Below are 20,499 nucleotides of genomic sequence, written 5' to 3' on the forward strand. Positions count from 1 at the left end.
CATAATAACAACTAAAATGTCCATCTATTTATTTAAGTTAAAAAAAATAAAAAATAAAAAATAAAAAATCGTACCTTCAATTTGTAATTGTGGATTTGAAGAACATAGTGGGGATAAAAATTTCTATTCTAGGCTTTTTTAAAATAATATTGTTTTTCAAAAGCATGAAAGTAGCAATGGCTGCAAACACAATTTCTATTCTAGGCTTTTTTAAAATAATATTTTTTTTCAAAAGCATGAAAGTAGCAATGGCTGCAAACACAAAACAGGGAAAAAAAAAAAAACAAAGCTTTAAAAAAAAATTACAAGTAAAAAAATATACGATTTTTTGGCCTAATTTAAATCGTATTATGAAAAAAGCGTGTTTTATACGTTTTTATGAAAACTATGCGATTTTTTCCAACCTTTTCAAAAAGTCACCGTTTAAAACTGTTTCGATAAAAACACCTATTTTTTGAAAAAATCACCGATTAAACGGCGATTTGCTAACTATGCACGTAACACTAAAAAAAGAAAAAAAAAAAATGTGTTTCATCCGAGCTGGACCGTACGATTACATATACGGTCCAAAAAGTGTAAAGCATCCATCTTAAAAGATGGATGCAATTAGGTGTTCCATCTAAAAACAATGGAAACTAATGGTCCAAATGTTTTCTTACTATAATTATTATTTTTAATCTTTAAAATTTACTTATTTCTTCATATTCGTGATCTTCATGTTAGAGATTATATGTCCTTAAAAATTAAATCCAAAAATCCATCTCAGAAATAGATTATTAATAGGCCCTCATTTCTACATATGCGGGCTTGGTCGCATAGAAACCAGGTCAAAAAAAATTTCTTCGACTTATGTGAACTTCCATGTTAAAACAGGATTTCTAAGACTATAAAATATTGATATTGTAGCATATTAGGATTATCTATTTTTAATATTCTTAAGTACTTATCAAGGTTTAGAAAAAATACAAATCTGAATTGGGAATCGTATTCAGGGCCAAACATTTTTTGGTCAGAACTAGCCCCATTTATTATTATTATTATTTTTTATTTTTTATTTAGTAATAGATTCAGTAATCTGAATTAGTGATCCGCTAAACCAGATCAAAAATCTAGATTGGCGATGTGGATCACCGTTTCGTTTTCTAGAGCCTTGGTATTTATAAATTTATTTTATTTGTATTATCCTTGGAGCTTTAAATTTTATAATTAGAGCTGAAAATAGAATTTCAAACCATCATATATATTTTATGTACCAAAATTACATCTTTTGAAGGAGATTCGGATCCTTTGTTAGTAAGGGTGTGGTTTCCATAAGGTTGCAACCTTAAACAATCCATTTAAGGTGTGCCTTCAAATTTTATCATAACATATAATTTTGATTTAAAATATTATTAAGATTATTTCAAAATCTATTTTCAAATCTAATTATAGAATTTTAAACTCCAAAAATGATGAAAATCAAGTACATCTATAAACATGTGAAACTCTTGAAAATGGACGGTCTAGATAATGTGTTGTAAGATGCACCGTTTCTGGGGCTCAAAATCTTTTTTTTTCATGATCATGGTTCTCGATGTCGCGATAATCAATTAGAGGGTTTTTCAACATTAAAACAACCTTTACTGAGGGATTTTTGAGATACATCCGTAGTTCTACATTTTTAAGGTTGCAACCTTATATAAACTTTTCCCTTTTAGTAATGTGAAAGAAAAAAGGGAAATTCGGTGGATGGAAACTCGTATGCCATGGCTAAAATATGTTTCAATCACAAATAGGGAGTAATGAATATAACGATTTGGGTGAGGGAGATCAACAATTTAGACCTTGAAAATTATTAATAAGCATGAACAAACAAACATACTTTTTATTTTTATTTTTAAAAGTACTACAATAATATTGTAAAGTAAAATTTTAACTTGTAGAAGAGGAAAGGAAATGTAATGGATTTGGATGCTAATTTCAAAAGCCAAAAGATTATGTACTCCGGTAAGAACATATTGTTCATTTATTCCCTCGAGTGGAACCCAACCTACAGGATAGACCATCTTCAATCCTAAATTGCACTCTACATGGGATTGAAAACAATAATATCTCAACTCTCAAAGATGGAATAGAGGCCATTCAACTTTTGGGATGAGCTAGAAAGCTCCTCATTCGAATTTCTTTCTTAAAAGAATTATCTTCGAAGGTGATTCTTAAAATTTTCAGAAAAAAAAAACCCTCGTGGTAAGTCTTCTAACTGAGTGAGTAAATGATACTATGTTCTCGCTTGCTTATTTTAAAAATCTTTCTTTTCTCACCAAGAGCCAAATGCTTCCTACCTCGCCGTTGGATTGCCTAAGTACAGAGAGAGGTACTGTGATTCTTCCTCGCCTGGGGATAAGGCAAGAAGACTAAAGACACTGTAGGGGTGGCAATGGTCCGGGCTCGGACCCGTACCCAAATTGATTATGGAGGATCTAGGACTCACTTGAAATAATTTTTACATGTATTTAATTTAGAAAACAAAAAAGATTTAGACTTGAACTCAAACCGAGGTGCAAATCCAGACTTAGAAGGAGACCTAAACTCGAAGCAAGGCATAGATCGAGACTTAGAACAAGACCTGAACCCAAACTCAAATTGGGTCCAAGCTATTAGACTTAGACCCGACCTGTGGGGTCCAACCTCTGGACCATACCCAGACCCGGGGTTAGGTCTACCCGTCAGATCCCCAATCCACGGGTCCCAATTGCCACCTATTGAGGCTATTTTTATAAAACAAATTCAAAATGGACAAATGGGTAGTTTGGAAGGGGTATAAATGAAAATTACAAAATACTCTAGGTCATTTTATAGGGATATGAGTATCTTTTGATCGTAATCTGAACAAAAAAAATAAGTGGCCGTTCCGCGTACGGTGAAAGTGTCGTGCTTCCGCGTAACGGGCGACTTGTTGCACGCCACGTGTCGTATTTTAAATGGTGGCAGCACGTCGCCGGGCTGACGCGTAAGATATAAGCACGTAATTATTTTGAGTTAAGCAGCGTTCGCACGGTTAAGTAGACGTGGGCCCGAAGTGATTTAACCGGCTTAACCGGTAAACCGTCAGATTAAACAGTTTAACTGGATAAATTTTAGGTGGTCAAATATTATTGAAAAAAATAAAAAAAATGTAAATAAAAATCTACTAAAATAGATAAAGCATATAAAGAATGATTAAAACAAAATACAAATCTTAGATAGCCAAAAAATTGATGAAAAAAATAAAATATATGTAAATAAAAATCTACTGAAATATGAAAAACATACAAAAAATGATTAAAACAAAATACATTCATATGAAATTGAAAATTAATGAAAAAATGGACTTTAAAAGTGAGTATTAATGACTAAAATATTTTTTAATATTTACTATAATGTAAAAATATTAAAAAAAATATATATTACAAATCAGATTCTTTACTTTTAGAATTTTATAGATATTTTTTTGAATTTTTATTTTTAAAATACCAGGCTTATATCCACATAAGTGTCTAACATCTCAATCCCCAAAAATTTTGAAAAAAAAAAAAAAAATTTCTTCCTTGTAACTTTATCTCTACATTTAAGGGAATGTGTGGTAACATCCTAATATTTTAGGATATTATAGAATTGAATATAATTCTAATTATAAAAGTTGGTGTATGATGTTTGATGGGATGAAATCATATATTTCTATATAATATCTAAATCCCAAAAAATTTGAAATTTTGAGGATGCTAAAAATTGGAAGGGCGGCTCTCCTCTTGTTGGGGTGGCGAAAAAGAGGTTAATTTTGAGGCAAGGAGTAGCCATGGAGCCTCAAAAACTCGTCCCTGTCCCTTTCAATTTATCAGAGCTCTTTTCTTTTAATGGCGTTCCATGAAAGCCCTACCTTCCAGCAAAGAAAACCCCAGCCCTAATGAGAAAAGTAGAGCCTTTGAAAAACCCTCTGCATTTTAGGGCTTGCTTTTGCGTTCTCGTATTTCACGCAGAGAAATTATGCCTCCCCCTCTGTCGTATCTATATTATTAGAGCCAAACAGGCCTAGAAATATCCATTTCAGGATAATGTATAATTCACCGGGCAAGGCCTTTTTGCAAATTTTTCAAAAATTTGATATTGGGATTCTTTTGTCCAACAGAGCCTAACCACATATTATTTAATTTCAGTTTAAAGATAACTATGTTAATATTGAGAGTAAATTAAAAATCTTGATTTAACAAAAAAAAAAAAAAAATACAAATGAGTTACCTAGAAATAAGTGTATGAATAAATACAAGCAGTATAACTCCAAAAAAATAACCAAAACAAACACATATCTCAAAATAATAGGTAGAATTAGAGGATGAGTAACCCAATGAAAAATCCCTTCTTCTTCTTTTTTTTCTTTAAACCCATAACATCTTTATAAAGAGAAAGAGAGATTTAATGATATTAAAGAGTTAGGTAGCTGGAAATTCAGTATGAGATTCAAATTTGTTTAAACATTTTTTTATTTTTTTTATCTTTTATGTATAGAGAGGTTTGATTAATTTCATATTGTATTGGAATATACAACATAGCACCACTATTTTACATATTTAGGTCATTGTGTTTTCTTTTAATTAACACCAATCCTATATTGATGGTGTTTATTATTATTTTCTTTGAAAAAGAATCATATACCTTGGTTCACAGTTCTTGTTATCCACTAATTAGTTAATGTTTTAGGTTTTTTTTGTAAATTTTATGCTCCCAATAATTCTATGATATATTTTGTGCGGACAACAGAGTAAGCATTGTTGCTACATTTATTGAAAGTTTCAACAAAAAAATGTCAAGTTTTACTCTAATGACACTAGTAAAGCTATAAAATTATTGCTTAATGGTTTTAATATATCTATAAAATAGCTACAAATCATAATCCTATATTGTGTCATCTTTACGTATCCAATTTTTTCATTACTTTTTTTTTTAACAATTCCAAAATATTCACGATTCTATAACTTACCTTAGTTTTTGGTGATCCGTATTTTTTACCCGAATTTTTCCTCTGAATTTTTGAAATAAAATCGATTTATTATTAACATTTTGGTATTCCAATATTTTATTATTCCCCAACTTGCTAACTACAGGTAAACCCCTATCTCTCTCCATCTTTCTACACACCTCTCTCACGAAAATAATCCTTTGTATTCCCATTTTGTTTGTCTTTTTCTTTTTTCTTTTTTCTTTTTTTGTTTGTCTTTTTTCTTTTTCCTTCTTTACAAGATTCAATCCAATTATTTCTACTATTTTATATGTAAAGTATGTGCATACAAAATGGAAAAGCTTGTTCTTTGTGCATAAGTTCTACTCAAATGGGTGTTTCTACAATAACCATACTACTAAAAATCTTACTCTTGAGTGACTGACGCTTTTGATGTGCTTGGTCACATTTTTTGCAATAACGTTAACATCTGATAAATATTTATTATCCATTTTGTTTCGAGATTGTAAAATTATTGAAGAAAATTTTTTTTGTTAAACATTTTTTAGTTTGGGTCTACATGATCATTATTTTTCCTATTTAATTGAGATTGGAAATATTTCCATGTGATTTTATTTTTTTTTGTTTTTTCTGTTATTCTTCTCACTAGTAAATTCTCTATAAGAAGTGGTTGGACTTTTATAACAAAACATACTTGGGTGGAATTCTTTTGTCTCTCTTTTTTGAGCTATAATTTTCTATTCCAGTAGTAGAAAAGAAAATTGTGAATGCTTAATAGAAAGCATATAATTTTTTACTTAATTCTCAATGATTGAATGGACTATGAGAGAAATAATATAATATTTATTCGCATTGATTTGTTTTTACCATGTTTGTTGATGGCATGGCGATGTATTTCAATGGCTATTCCCGTAATTCATCACATCAAGGATTCACATTAACTCTTTATATTTTGCTTTTGTTATCGGTTTTAATGAGTATTTTTTATTTCTTTATTAATCATTGTGGTAATTGTGAGAATATTGTTTCTCTTTATGTATAAAACTGATGTTACAATGGTGAATTTATACAAAAAGAATTGTTTGTAACTGCAATATACAATTAGTAGTTGCTAAATATGTGAGATAAGATTTCTATACACATTTAGTATACAACTGTGCATTGTGTTAATGCAATATTCGGTTATGATGAAGGGTACAGGTTGCTATATATATTCACATTCCGCCTCAAACTCGAGATGATTTGAAATGAATCATAGAGAGTTTGGAAACAAATTGTGAGAAGTGATGCATAGAATGAGACTTGGAAAAGAAGTCTGCGAGTTCAGCAGCAAAAGGGACATAGGGCAGAGAAATTGTGCCTGTCAAATATCCTTGTCAACATAGTGGCAATCAACTTCAATATATTTGGTGCGTTCATAAAAGTTTAGATTTTTTAAAATATATATAGCATTTTTGTTGTCACAATAAGTGGAGTGGGAGTAGTAAGAGTGACAGCCCTGTTTGCAACCAGCCAATGTAGCCAAACAATCGGTATTTTGTGCCATCGTCATGTATTCAGCTTCTGTAGTATATTGAGCAATCTGTTTTTGTTTCTTGCTTTTCTAAAATATGAGTCTCTGAGGTTCAGTTACAACAAAAACTGTTTCTCCTTTAAAAACTGAGTTAAGAGATTTAATATTGGTTTCTTCTGCAATTAGCTCAAAAAAAGTATGATTTAGAGTAGGGAGAGAGCTTTTGTACACTTTTAAATTCTGAACGATGTGCCATTAAAAATTCAATAACTTGAAATTCCTCTCACTAGTTTGCAATTATTTATGCACTAGGATCATCTTAAATCACAGGTTCTATGAGTGCTAGAGCACCCCAATGCATCGTCATGGAAGAATAGAAATCATGAATGGACTACTCTCCCTGTCTGGGGGAGAGGAGTTCCTATACCAACTGGTACTTTCGTGCCTAGTTAGTCTGATTATAAATCTCCGCGAGAAAGATCCATACTTCTCGGGTAGTTTTGAAGTTTCTTCGATTGATCCCTATGTTACTCTCTGATGAGCGCATTAGCCATGCTGTAATTTTAATATTATTTACTCCCCATTCTTCTATCTTTAGCAGCTCGTCAAGTTTCTTTTGGGTTCCATCTATATATGAGTAGTCATTTTCCATGAATTACATTCCACATAAATGAGGCCCAAAATGTGTACTTGCCATTGAGTTTAATAGGTACAAGCTGATAAGACTCGGATTTGTCAATTTGGATAATAAAGGAACAAACACTTGCACCCGTGGGATTAAGAAAATCAAATAGCACAAAGGAACAAACACTTGCACCCGTGCGATCAAGAAAATCAAAGAGCATAGTAAAAGGAATGAGAACACAATATACTAATTGTGAATGCAAAAGATTGATAAGAGAGGGTGTGCGGAATGTTCAAAAAAATGATATTTAAAAGGATCACGTCGTGGGAAAAAGGAGCGGGAAATGAGCTGGAAATCTCAATGTTGAAAAGTCAAAATAAGAAAATTAGAGGAGAGAGAAAACTCCAAAAGGATAAAAGTCATCCAATTAGGTAGAGAAAGCTCTATTCGAACAGAATATCAACAGAAGGCCCTCAGCTTTTACAGCCTACCGGAAACACAGGTTGTGACGATGGAAAAACCATTGGGCATTAGAGAGAGATGAGAAGAAAAATCAAGGCGCATTAGAGAGAGATGTGAAGAAAAATCAAACGGCGTTAGAAAAATCAGAGAGATGCAAAGTAATATCTTAAAGGGTAGATCAGAACAATATATCAGATGTCAAATCGAAACAATATCTCAGAGGGCAGGACATTCAAACCTCACCCGAACAAAAATCATAGGGCAAATCAAAACAATATCACAGAGGGCAGATCAGAACAATAACTCAAAGAGCATATCATTCAAAAAACAAGAACCCGTTTTTGCAAGTCAAAACTCTTATCCTCTCTCTAACAAACTAAATCACATACTAGAGAAGTAAGAGAATGAAGGACAGACCTAGTGTTTCAACGTCAAATGAACATGGCAATGCAACCAGATTGACGAAGACCATGATCAAAGCACACAGATCAGAGTAGCTGGAAGCAAAGGCACAATGCTTGAGATACGGATCACCAAATCATAACTTGGCTCTAATGCCATGTGAGAATATTGTTTCTCTTTATGTATAAAATTGATGTTACAATGGTGAATTTATACAGAAAGAACTGTATGTAACTGCAATAAATAATTAGTAGTTGCTAAATCCGTGAGATACAGTTTCCATACACATTTTAGTATACAACTGTGCATTGTGTCAATGCAATATTTGGTTATGATGAAGGGTGCATGTTGCTATATATGTTCACAGTAATCAGCGGCCGAGGGATGTTGGTACTTACACAACTTAAAATTCCCTTTTGATAAGTTATTTACATGACACTGATTAGAGTCAATGACCTGATTTCTGCTACTCCTTTGGTTTACCACATTATTTGTCCATAACTCATAGAGATATAAACTTGTATGCATGTATGTGTGTGCTTTAGCTACCAATAAACTTTGCCAGTGACGTTTATACTTTTTAGTTGCAAATTTTGTAGCATGAGGATGATACAATGTTTTTGTGTTTTGTCACAAAAGTGCATTTTATTGGGTCCAATGTTAACATCTTGTTAGATGCATATACTCGTTCTTGAGGTTTGGAGCCAAACCTAGATTTCCATATAATTGCACTCTTGCAATTCAAGAATGAACTAACGACAATAATCATAAAATATGAAAAGGTAAGCGCCCACAATTCATGCTTTTATGTAATCTGGAGCATACGAGGATCTTAAATCTTTTGAATTTCACTATTAATTGGTAGGACAGAAACTGTGTGACTTGCTTACGTCTTTGGAATTCATTGCTTCGAAATATACGTTTTAAACTATGTATCCTCAAGTACGTTAATTTAGAAAAAAGTATTCTTATTGACAATAGGGGTGTTAGATTCTCTGCTCAGCAATTGGCCACAATAGTAGTTTAAAGGAAGTGATGCATGTCTTTTCACTTTGTTTTTTAGCTAGATTGATGGTATATTTAGAAACATTTGGATAAATTTATTCGTAAAATACTAACATTATTTGTGGATGACTGCCATTGTCGAACCTTAGTATAGTACAATACTTCAATGTTTTATAATTCTATATAGATATTTTATCCTCTACTTTATATAAATGTTAGATCTAGCAATATAAGGCACAATCCATGCAGGAGGACCAGATGATTCGTCTACCTCGTCCATGGATGGTATGATGCATTCTTAGTACCATCAAATTGTTTTAGTTTCTGCTTTATATATTTGAGATTTGTATCATATTATTAAATTTACTATTTTTTATGTTCTTACATTGTTTACAATGATGACTTCTTCAGAGAAGGATGATTTGTATCAATGAATCAACTAAAGCCCTATCATTATGGAACCTTCATCGACGACAGGAAGAATTAATTCGAAATACCAGACTAGGCTCATTGATGGACATTGAAGTCTTCAGTATCGATTGCATCCAAATGATGGCCTTCATAGACAGATGGTGTAAGGAGATAAATACCGCACGCTTATATGTTGGAGAGGTGGCTCCAACTCTATATGATGTATGGCAAATATTACATATACCTGTGACAGATGAGCCTGTAACGGGTGTTTGGCCTGAAAACTACAAGGACTTCATCTATGAGTATATGGGAGATTACCCTACAGATAAAAAGTTGATTAGAATTAAGCATACTTGGTTAAAGAAGAGGTGCAGGAAACTAATAAAAAAGCATACAAAGTTGCCATCGGTGCAATATAATTGTGCCTATCTTCTTTACTTAGTCAGCAAAACTATATTCGCTTACTCATCTCAAGGATCAACGCTTGCAATATACATACAGTTATTTCAAAACTTTGATAGAGGCTTGGAAGTACGCATGGGATGTCACAACCCTTGCTTTTCTATATCAGTCTTTATCTAAGGTCGCAAATAGGGACGAGGTGCCATTTCAATGGGTCAGCAACCTTGCTTCAAGTAATTTGTTATATACATAGAGCAAGGTTAAAAAAATCGACTCGGCTAAGGTACTCGGGCCCTGGCCAAGGCGATTTACTCAAGTGAGTCCGAGTAACTCGTCTGAGTTCCGTCTTTTTTTTAAAAAAAAAGAAAATAAAAATGATATAAATAATCCATCTATATTTAATATTAACAGTTAGGTGGTGTAGTGGATAGACTAGCCATTTTTTTTAGCCCTCCATGAGGGAACTTGGGTTCGATTCCCCATCAATCCATTATTTTTAAGTTTTATTAACACGGGTTTGATTCCCATCGAACCCATTCTTTTTAAGCTCTATTAACATGTCAAAAAAAATAAGGATGCGGGATTTTGCTTTTTTAACACGTCTCTTTTTATTTTATTTTTTCAAAGCGTCAAGTTTTAACGCGTCTCTTTTATTTTACTTTTTAAAATAGTCAAATTTTGTCTCTTTTTATTTATTGTTTCTACATGTCTCTTTTATTTTGCTTTTTGAAAACATCAAAAAAACAAAGCTTGCAAGGATTGGAATCCTTGTTGTATGGTTCAAGGTTCATGAGCAATATCCAAAAGGCATTTTTGCCACTTTTGATATGGAAATAGACATGTAATATATATAACGTATAAAAACTTCCTGTAAACTGTACACGACAAGAACTCACCTCACCCCTAGGGCGAGGAAGAGTTACTCGGCCGATTCTGAGTGGCCTTGGTTGTGTCTCAGAACATTAATATAGAGTTTAACCATTTTTTTCCTTAGGCTTCTAATTGTTTTTTTGCATATCTTGGTGCAATGTTGGCTCTGTGAGCATTTTATAGCTCTACGTCCGAAATCCATGCAAATCAATCTATTAATGCCTAGAACTTCCATGTGGATTAAACAAGCATGCCACAAAGACCCATACAAAGTGCTCGAAAGCCTCATACTAGCATTGATTAGTGGGGTATATGTTTACTTGTATATTTGTAATTTACTCATTAATCACGTATTTATATTTGTTTATTGTGTCATGTTTTATTTTATAAGGTGATTTGCGAACCATATGAAGAGGCCCGAGGATAGAGGATTATAGCACATTAGACCTTGTTAGTAAGGAAACCGCGTTGTGTTGGACATACCCAATGTTTCAATATTGTGGAGTATTATATGCCCGATTATGTGCTTCAACAATTTGGGAATGCGTAAGGGATTCCTATTGCACCTCTGAAGTGGGATAGGAGGGAGATTGTACGTAGACACCCCACAATTTGGATAGATGAGTTGAGCATGGAGATAAGTGATTGGCATGAATGACAAGGTCATATTGTTGAATGGTGAGATGCCTATGGAAGAGCACATCGTGTCGCACAGTCGTTTTATGCACAAGTATATTGATATACCCCACCTGTTCGCACTCGAGTCACGATCACCTAAACAATTCCCTACAGGCGATGATGATGAGGAAAGATGAATAAACTACTTAATTAATTATCTAATTATGTTTTGATATGTATTCAATTAGTTTTTTTTGAATCCACATTTGTCTTGTAATTGTGTAACTATTATTGTAGATACAGCATCATACCTATATATGGAGGCTAGAACCCGCACTCTTGGGTGAAGTATTTGCAGAGAAATCCTGATAACATGTACTCACAGCCCATGATTTGTTGCTGAAGAACATACTGGTAGGGTCCGAAGATGGAGCAGAGTGTGAGAGTGACGATGGTGACGAGTGTAATGGAGGAGAAAAGGATAGTGAAATCGAAGAGGATGGTAAGGATGGAAATGGAGGACAGGAGGTGAGTGAAAGCGAGGAGGACAATGAGAGGAGAATGAAAAAAAGAGAAGGCTGGTGTCAGGTGCACATTACTGTACTGTCCTCACAATCTACCCAACCAATATTAATGCTAGTTGTGCGTGAGGAACCAACGTGGAATTTTTGACCACGACGAGGGGGAGATACAAGGGTCCCTCTGGTTGATCAGGAGGGAAGACCTGCTGAGAACCCAATGAGAAGGGGAAGGGTCTACTTAGCTTGCCAAAAATATTTTTAAGGCGGAGGCATTGACTGGTTTCTTGTATAGATTTGGGTTTCTTACATCTTTGTTTTTTTTATATATATATGCATTTTGATTCCAGCAGGTTCGATTTGGACATGCGGAGTGTTTGAACACTAGTTTAGATATGAAATTAATTCCCTTCTTTTTATAACTATTCAACTTGGGATCACGTGTATGTAGGGCTGCCATGGGTTTTACATAACCTTTTTTCATATCAATTCCACTGCCAACCTGGTTGCATGCCTCATATATGACCATCTTTGCATACTCATACACACCCACGCTCATTGCACCATTTATTGATAGAATGTTGCACCGTTGAAATAGGTCATTGGAACATGTAGAATAAGCATCCTGACAATTGGCTTATACTTGAACTCCATGACTATTGAGAGCAATCCCCTTTGTCACAATTTTTGTCCATCTCTTCATTATATAGTATTGGGGTAACTCTAGAATATTTTTGAAAAAAAAACATTGAGTATATGACTGTAATGAATACACATTCGCTCATATATATGACAACTACATGTTGCTTTCTCCTTGATGTTTCTGAATGTGACCATCTGAGCTATGCAACACACCCCATATTCTTTCAAACTAAATATGCATATCACCATTTCTTCCTCTTGTACTTTACAAGTAAAATTCATGGCTTGCACTGACTCAAGCTCAAAGAAGTTTGAAAATATGCTTGGGGTATAAATTTCAGTCATCTACTTCTCTATGCGAGAGGCAATAACTAGTGCATTGTTATGAGATTTAAAGTCTGCAACGTTTTCATCGTAAAACTTTTTGTCACTTAATTCTTGTAGTTTGCCTATAAAGATAGTCGAGTTAGTATGTGAATTTACATATGCCTTGATTTCCTTATACTTAGCTTCACTTTTTCCACTTTTTCTATTGTCACCAAAGAAGCAATCTTGTAAATATACATATACTCAGTGATATCATATTTCATATAAAGACCGCAACCATTCATTATTCTTTAAATCATATTTTTGTGTCATTGGTGGCCATGTGCCTTCAAATTCCTTTATGGTGGTGCAGTGGTCAATACATTTATAGAATTCCACATGAAAGGATGGATGTTTGTGCTCAACTTGTGCTATTTTTTGCTCAAAATTTTATTTAATATGTCATCTATACAAGCGATGTTGAGACTCTGGGAACATATTTTTCATTGCGAGGGTCATTGCTTTGTCTTGGTCTGTGACGATTGACTTGAGTTGGCGTTCATTCATCACCTCAAGCCACTTTGTAAATAGCCATGTAAAAGATTCTTCATCCTCTTTATGGGCAAAGCACATTCTAATACTATAGTCTTCATGTGGTGGTTCACTCCTAAAATTGGGGCACATGATATCCGATAAACATTATTTTTGTATGCAGTATCGAATATAATGACATCCCCAAAAAACTCATAAGCGATCCTCGATTTCACATCAATCCATAATACATTGGTTAGGTGCCCTCTTTCATCAACTTACATTATGTATGCAAATGATGAGTTTGTAGCATTCTTAGTAGCAAAGAACCTCATCAACCCCTTTGCATCTGCTCCTATCAACTTTGATTTTCTTTCTGATTTTTCTAGATATCATTTTTGCGGTCTACTTCTATAAAAGGGAGACTTCTTGGGCCTCCAGCATGAGTACTCAACACTTTTGTTATCTTTGGTTCAATTAATCCACATGAGTTATACATGTAGATTATATGTCTTGTGTTGCTATGGAATTGGCAATGTGATCGAAGCAGATGGATTTTGGATAGTGAAGTTAAGGCATGAGAATGTGTTTTATTGTGCTTCCATCTTTATTTTTTTTTATTCTTAATAAGGCTTTACACATTATCCTTGTTTGGGGTCATGACTAATTCCCCTCATATTTCTTATGGTGATAACCTTCTTTTGAACATACATACTCATGAGCAATGAGTGACCCGTCTTTTCTTGATCGACAAGTCGAAGAACACCTAACACTAAAATCCCTTTCTTTTTTTTCTTGTTTTTTCATATTTGTTATAGAAATCAAATACAGCTTCATGGAATTCAAATTGCATACCTTCTTTTGGCACATCATCACTAAATTCAAAACCTAGAGGCTCATCCATGTTAGTCTCACTTGTATCATCTATATCCTAACCTACATCAAACTTGCTACTATTATCACTGTCCAAATCAATAAATATCCTTCATTTCATTTTAACAACCGAAATTATCATAGTCCAACTCTGTTGGGTAATCATCAATAGGAGGAGTTTCTACCTTCGTACTTGTCTCTATCCCACTACCAACTAAATTACTTCCCATCTCCAAGTTAATCGTACACCTCATATCCAAGTTCACATGCATTTTATTTTATAAATCCATTACATGAAAGGAAAAATAATTAGAAGATTCATGTACATACTTTAGATCATATAATTATTTAGGAAACCCTGAAGCTAAATACTTTTCTGTTATTACAACAATCGTTATCATCATTCTTATCACTCTTTAGAATTCTATTATTACTCTATAGCACTATTAATATTATTTAATGGTTATTTCAAAGTAAACAATATCATTGAATTTTAAAAAAATTAACACAAAATATTAGAAAATTATTAAAAAGAACTCATAGATGATGCTATTGATGATAACATAAAATATATGCAGGTACATTTATGCTATTGTTAAGATATAATTTTGGAATCATTAATTGACAACAAATACACATCCAATCCTCATCTTGGAAAATACTTGTTAGTAGTCATGTTTGTTAGTCATATGGTCTAGTAAAAAGTCATCACAAGCTCATCACATCTCTTACATATTGAAAGACAATAAGAAACCCTATAAAACACATGGAAAAAAATAAGTTTTTGAAAAGAAAGAAAACAATTAATCATTTTCACTTTGTATAAAGATGCACCTACATTAGCTCCATTCAAAAACATAATACACAATAACTAAATGAATTTAAAGACTACAAACAAAACCAAAAAATAAGACACAATCTTTTTAGAAATGAAACCATCCAAATTTATACAGTAAAGTAATACATACAGAAACTATCATTTTTTCCCTATGCTGTCAAAATGAATGATAGTGATAATAATAGCGAAAAAATAATAATACAAAAGATGGATAAATTTTTCAAATATTCTTTAAAATGTAAGTTCCCATTATAAATAAATAAAATTAAGAAATATCAACCACTAAATCATCTATTATCACTACTAAATCATCTATCATCAGATATTTGAGTGACCAAAAAATCTAGGTCCTGGTTGATTAAAACATCATAATAGAAATACACACAAGAAGCTAAAACATACAATGAACGAAAACAAATCAAAGATTTTTTAATTCCTTGATTTTCAAAGGGAAATTCAAGACAATAAATTTTTTTCTTAGTTAGTTACATATGGATCTCAAATATCATTTCTTAGTTAGTTACGTACAATATCATTTATAGGATCTCAAATAAAGGAGGCAAGGCTTTTAGGGATTCTGGACCATCAACACAAATCATAACAAAGAATTAGGGTCTTTCTTAGTTAGTTACATATGGAATTTTGGTTAAGAACTTAATATTGTTAAAGAAAAATTACATGTAAAATCCTACTAAGAAAGGGAAAATATACAAACAAAAACTTTAAAACCTTTGTTTTTGGTGAGGGGGGACTAACACAATCAATATCAAAGAGGGAGGCAAAACAAGATAGAGAAGAATGCATCCTTCTATGTTACGCCAATGATGCATCCATATATGATGTTTTTACTTGTGTATGAGGATGAATCCTCTCTTCTTTTATATTATTGGAAGAAATGGGAAAGAATGCCTTGTGGATGCGCCATTAGGTCGTGCATATATCAAGCGGCCAACTCACAAGACCACATGACTACCATGTATCACACATGTGTCCACACACTCAAGGTCCTTTATATACTCTCAAGTTTTGCTTTTTTGTGGCTAGAATTTTCTTATTTTCTCTCGCTCTCTATCCCTAAAAGGCCTCTAGTAAGCATTACAAAGTCTGATTCCTTGAGATATACAATTTTGATTTCAAGTAAATTTGTTATTTTGATTTCAACTAAATTTGTTTCAAACCAGTCTTTGGACATTTGAAGTGGGGTTTTGTCCAATAGGCTCCTGGGTTTTTTATGGTCCCATCCTCTTTCTGTAGTGGGCTTTCCATTTAAGACCATAATGGAAAGAACTCACCAGAAACCACCAGTTTTTTGGCCTAAACAACCTTGTTTTTCTAGGCTAGTAAACTGTGTTGGTTAAGTTTTCATCGTGTGAGGAATTAGGATAAATGGGGTACTAAGACAAGTGGTTTTATGTAGCTTTTGATAGTGAAAGGAGAAGGAAAGAATTTATGAGAGGTCCACAGTTCGATCTAAATAGGGGTGGCAATGGGTCGGGTCCGGCTGGACCTGGACCTGAGTCTAGATCCGTATGTATTTGAGTCCAGGTTTTAGATATGGACCCAACTCGTTGGGTTTAAAAGTTGGACCCATACCCGTACCTATCAAGTCCATTGCCACCCTCACTATGAGCTTTCTTTTTTGTAGCATACAATGGTGAAAAGCAGAGAAATAATTTTCGAAGGGTGGGCGATTAGAGAGAGATATTCGAGATCTAGAGAGAGCTATGTCTCCAAGAAATTGAGAGAGGGAGAATTACAGAGAGGGAGGATAGCGATGGGGTTTGCCTGTTTGGGGAACCAAGGGAAGACCAAAAGTATTGAAACGATTTTATGGCTGGGGCTTTGGCCTTTGGGTAAACTAAAAATTTGGATCCAAGTACCTACTGGGTCGGGTATAGCAGGACCCGTATCCAAACCCGAGACTATCCGGATATGCTTTATTGAACTCGGACCCTAACCATGGGTCCAAAACTTAAACCCATACCCGGACCTGTGTCGGGTATACCTGGCAGGTATGGGTCGGGTCCGGGTCCATTGCCTCCCCTAGATCTAATGGCTAGAATCTGGCAACCAAAAAGAGGGAAAAAATGACCAAAAATATGCATAAGCATCCTTTCAATGGCTTAGATTAAATATGGCCACATCTGGTGGGCAGAAAAGAGTTTTCTATTCTATTTTTATATTTTATTTAAAAATAATATTTATTTGAATATTAGGTTATAAATGTATTTTTATATAATGAACCAAATAAAAATAATAAAACATATTTCAAACAAAAAGTTAACCAAAATATCCTTAAATAACTTTAGGGGTATTCTGGTTAATTTTTTTGTTCAAAATATTTTTGTATGCTTCTTATTTTATGTGTAATATAAAAACATATCTATACGCCAAATTCTAGATAAACATTATTCTAAATAAAAATAAAAACAAAATGTGAAACTCTTTTTTAGCCATTGGATGATACTAGGTTCAATCCAAACCCTTGAAGGGCTTGTGCACCCTTTAAGTGTCCACAACATGTGGACGCTATACTATCCATATGGCTTAAAGTTGTGATTTTCCAGTAGAAAATGAGTGGCTTCATGATGAGTGGTCCTTGAACTTGTAAGGGGAGAGGGCTTGGAGGGAACTGAGGCTTTGAAGCTTGAATTTTAGAAAAAGAGAGAGGATTGAGATAGAGAGAAATTTCGGGAAAGGAAAGAGATGCTTCTCGTGCACCAATTTTTAAATATCGTAAAAAAATCAATTTCATAAAAAAAATAGGGAAAATATCTCCATATCTCTTATTTTTAAATTTTATTTTTTAATAAACCCAATGTTTCAAAAAAACATCTTTTAACCGCTGGCCACTTTAAACCTATTTGTTAACCTAAACAAATATGAGAAGGATATTCTCTTCCTAACCCAATCCCTTATCTCTCTTCATTTTTATACCCAAAACTTCTCTCTTTCTCTCTCTTGCTGCTTGTTTTACACTCTCTCTCCCATGTCCAAACACCTCTCTCTCTACCTGTGTTTATCCAAACACCTCTCTCTCTCCTCCCGATAACCTCTCACCACCAAACATCGCTCTCCTCCAGTGTTTATCCTCTTTTGTTTATCAAAACACTTCTCTCTTTCTTTCTTCCTGGTAACCTCTCACCATCAAACACCTTTCTCTCTTCTTGTGTTTATCCAAACACCACTCTTTCTCTCCATATACTTACTATGTATTTGAAAGGAGAGAAAGTAAGGGGAGAGAGATGGGAAACATGAAGAGAGAACAAGAAAGAGAGAGACGTTAGAGATGGGAAAGACAGAGAGAGAAGGGGCACGGGGAGAGAGAGAAAGAACTTTGGTAGGATGGTTTTTAAAAAATACATGTCTTTTTAGATTTGTTTAGCCTAAAAAATACAGGTTTAAAATAGTTCAGGGGATTAAAAGAAATAAAACCTACAATTTTTATGGCCCAACCTGAAATAAAATCTACATTTAGGGTTGACAATGGATTAGGTGATCCTTACCTGAAAAAGTTGGCATGGGCAAATATAATGTGTTCGGAAGGCCGGGCCAAGGCTAGGCCAAACAGAGCCCGAGGAAGGTCCAGTGACCACTTTCCTTTAAGGATTATTCCTTATGTTGTCTCCTACATAAATTTAAAGATATTTATGAGTATCATGGCCCCTGTTTGAGTGCACATATTTTCAAAAATATCGCCTTTTTTTTAAAAGAAATTTTTACCTATATTTCACCCACAAATGAAAGTGTTGCTTTTTTTTTGGAAAATATTTACATGCTGCACTCCCCGCATATAAAATATATGTGACTACTATTCTTATTATCCAATCTAAATGGACAGTTACAATAACTTTAATCATAATGTCGCGAGTTAGATTGATTTGGATTGGATATCTAAAAGTATCAAATTTTAAATTTTTATTTTACAAATCATTTTGACATGAAATTTGGACGTGCCTAATTTCAATAAAAAGAATAGTTCAAAATAGCTTGCAACTGCAGGGATAATGTGGTCATTTTATTCTTTATTAAAAATAATTTTAAAGTTTAGGTAGGTGCGGCATGCCCCAAATTTAATGAAAAGATGCTTTATTTAGAAATTTTAAAAATGAAACAGTGTTCAGGTGTGACATTGTCCCAAAAGTTATCCTAGCCGTCCGCTTAAATCAAACAACTAAAAAAATAGTAACATTTTGTTTTATACGTGGGTGACTCTATGATTTCCCTTTTTCTTAACCCCATTAACGATTTGTACTCCTAGCCTAGTCCGAAAATTTTTTGGTGCTCTACTTGTTTAAAATGCTACCAAACTCCCTTGAGACTCCCCAAGAAAAAAAAAAAAAAGAGGGAGAGAATCATAAATTTTCCTTCATTTGTTAAAAAAGAAAAAAGGGTGAGTCATTCCAGCTGTAACCTATTAAGACCATGGTTCCTCAAAATTGAATGTAAAGACAGGCTAAATATGACTGTTAAGGTGTCCAAATTAGAGGGGACTTATTTCATTTGTATTTAGTGGAAAGCTAACTATTTTTGGCCAATTGGATTCCATAGGCTTCCAAGTGTGATGCATCCACTGTCCCCATGGTGTATGGTTACAACAAATCCTTGTAAGTTTGTGGGAGTCAATGATTGTGAAATGCAGAAACAATAATTACCTGGTAAGAGGTGCATTAGACTTTATGGACAGTTGGCAAATATGAACCAGTAACCATGACAAGTTTCTGATAAATTTTGTCATCTTCATATTATCTCTTAACATGCAATTTGCTGTTTTTGTAAACAATGTGGGCTTGGATAAGGATATAGAAATAAACTCACAAAGTGAAGGTATACAAGTGAATGTACTTAACAGTAGTGTGTGTTCACCAGTTGATATCATGGAATTGTTTAGTGGATCTTTGTATTTAGTGTTTTTTATTAATCAGGAAAGTATTGATTCTTCTTCTTTGTGCAGTGAGTAAGCTTGGTTCTAAATTTCTACCTTAAGGCGGCAACAGGAATCTTTTAATTGAGCTAAGGGCTTAAACCCATCTGATATTCTACCCTAAAGTATATAACTTGGATACTTTTAAAAGGTTTTTCATTGCAAGTTGGGTTTTATAATAGTCAATATTTTATAGGAAAATGTGTGAAGAATGAGTTAGAAGCATGCTAAGTATTGAGACACTAGATTATGAGTTGTACGTTGTAATCTCTCTGGTATGCTGTTAACTGGATCATCTCCCCAGTTGTTGCCTTACAAAAAGGATTCTATTGTTAAAATAGAAATAAAATGTCTCAATGGGATTTAGGCAATTGCTTGATTGGTTAAGGTGTTGACGATTGCGACATTATTTTCTAAGTTCGAATCTAGCGCTGACCAACCCAAAAGCATTTCAGCGAGGTCTTTCTGTCGGACGTGATCAGTTAAGTAATAAAAATATTCGGACATTTTTGAGATTTGGGCACCTGGCTTGATGTTTATGCAATCGACAATTGCAACACAATGTCTAGGGTTTGAATTCTGCT

The sequence above is a fragment of the Amborella trichopoda genome, chromosome 6 (genome assembly GCF_054954075.1).
Source record: "Amborella trichopoda isolate Santa Cruz 75 chromosome 6, AtrichopodaSantaCruz75HAP2 v2.0, whole genome shotgun sequence".
Lineage (NCBI taxonomy): Eukaryota > Viridiplantae > Streptophyta > Magnoliopsida > Amborellales > Amborellaceae > Amborella > Amborella trichopoda.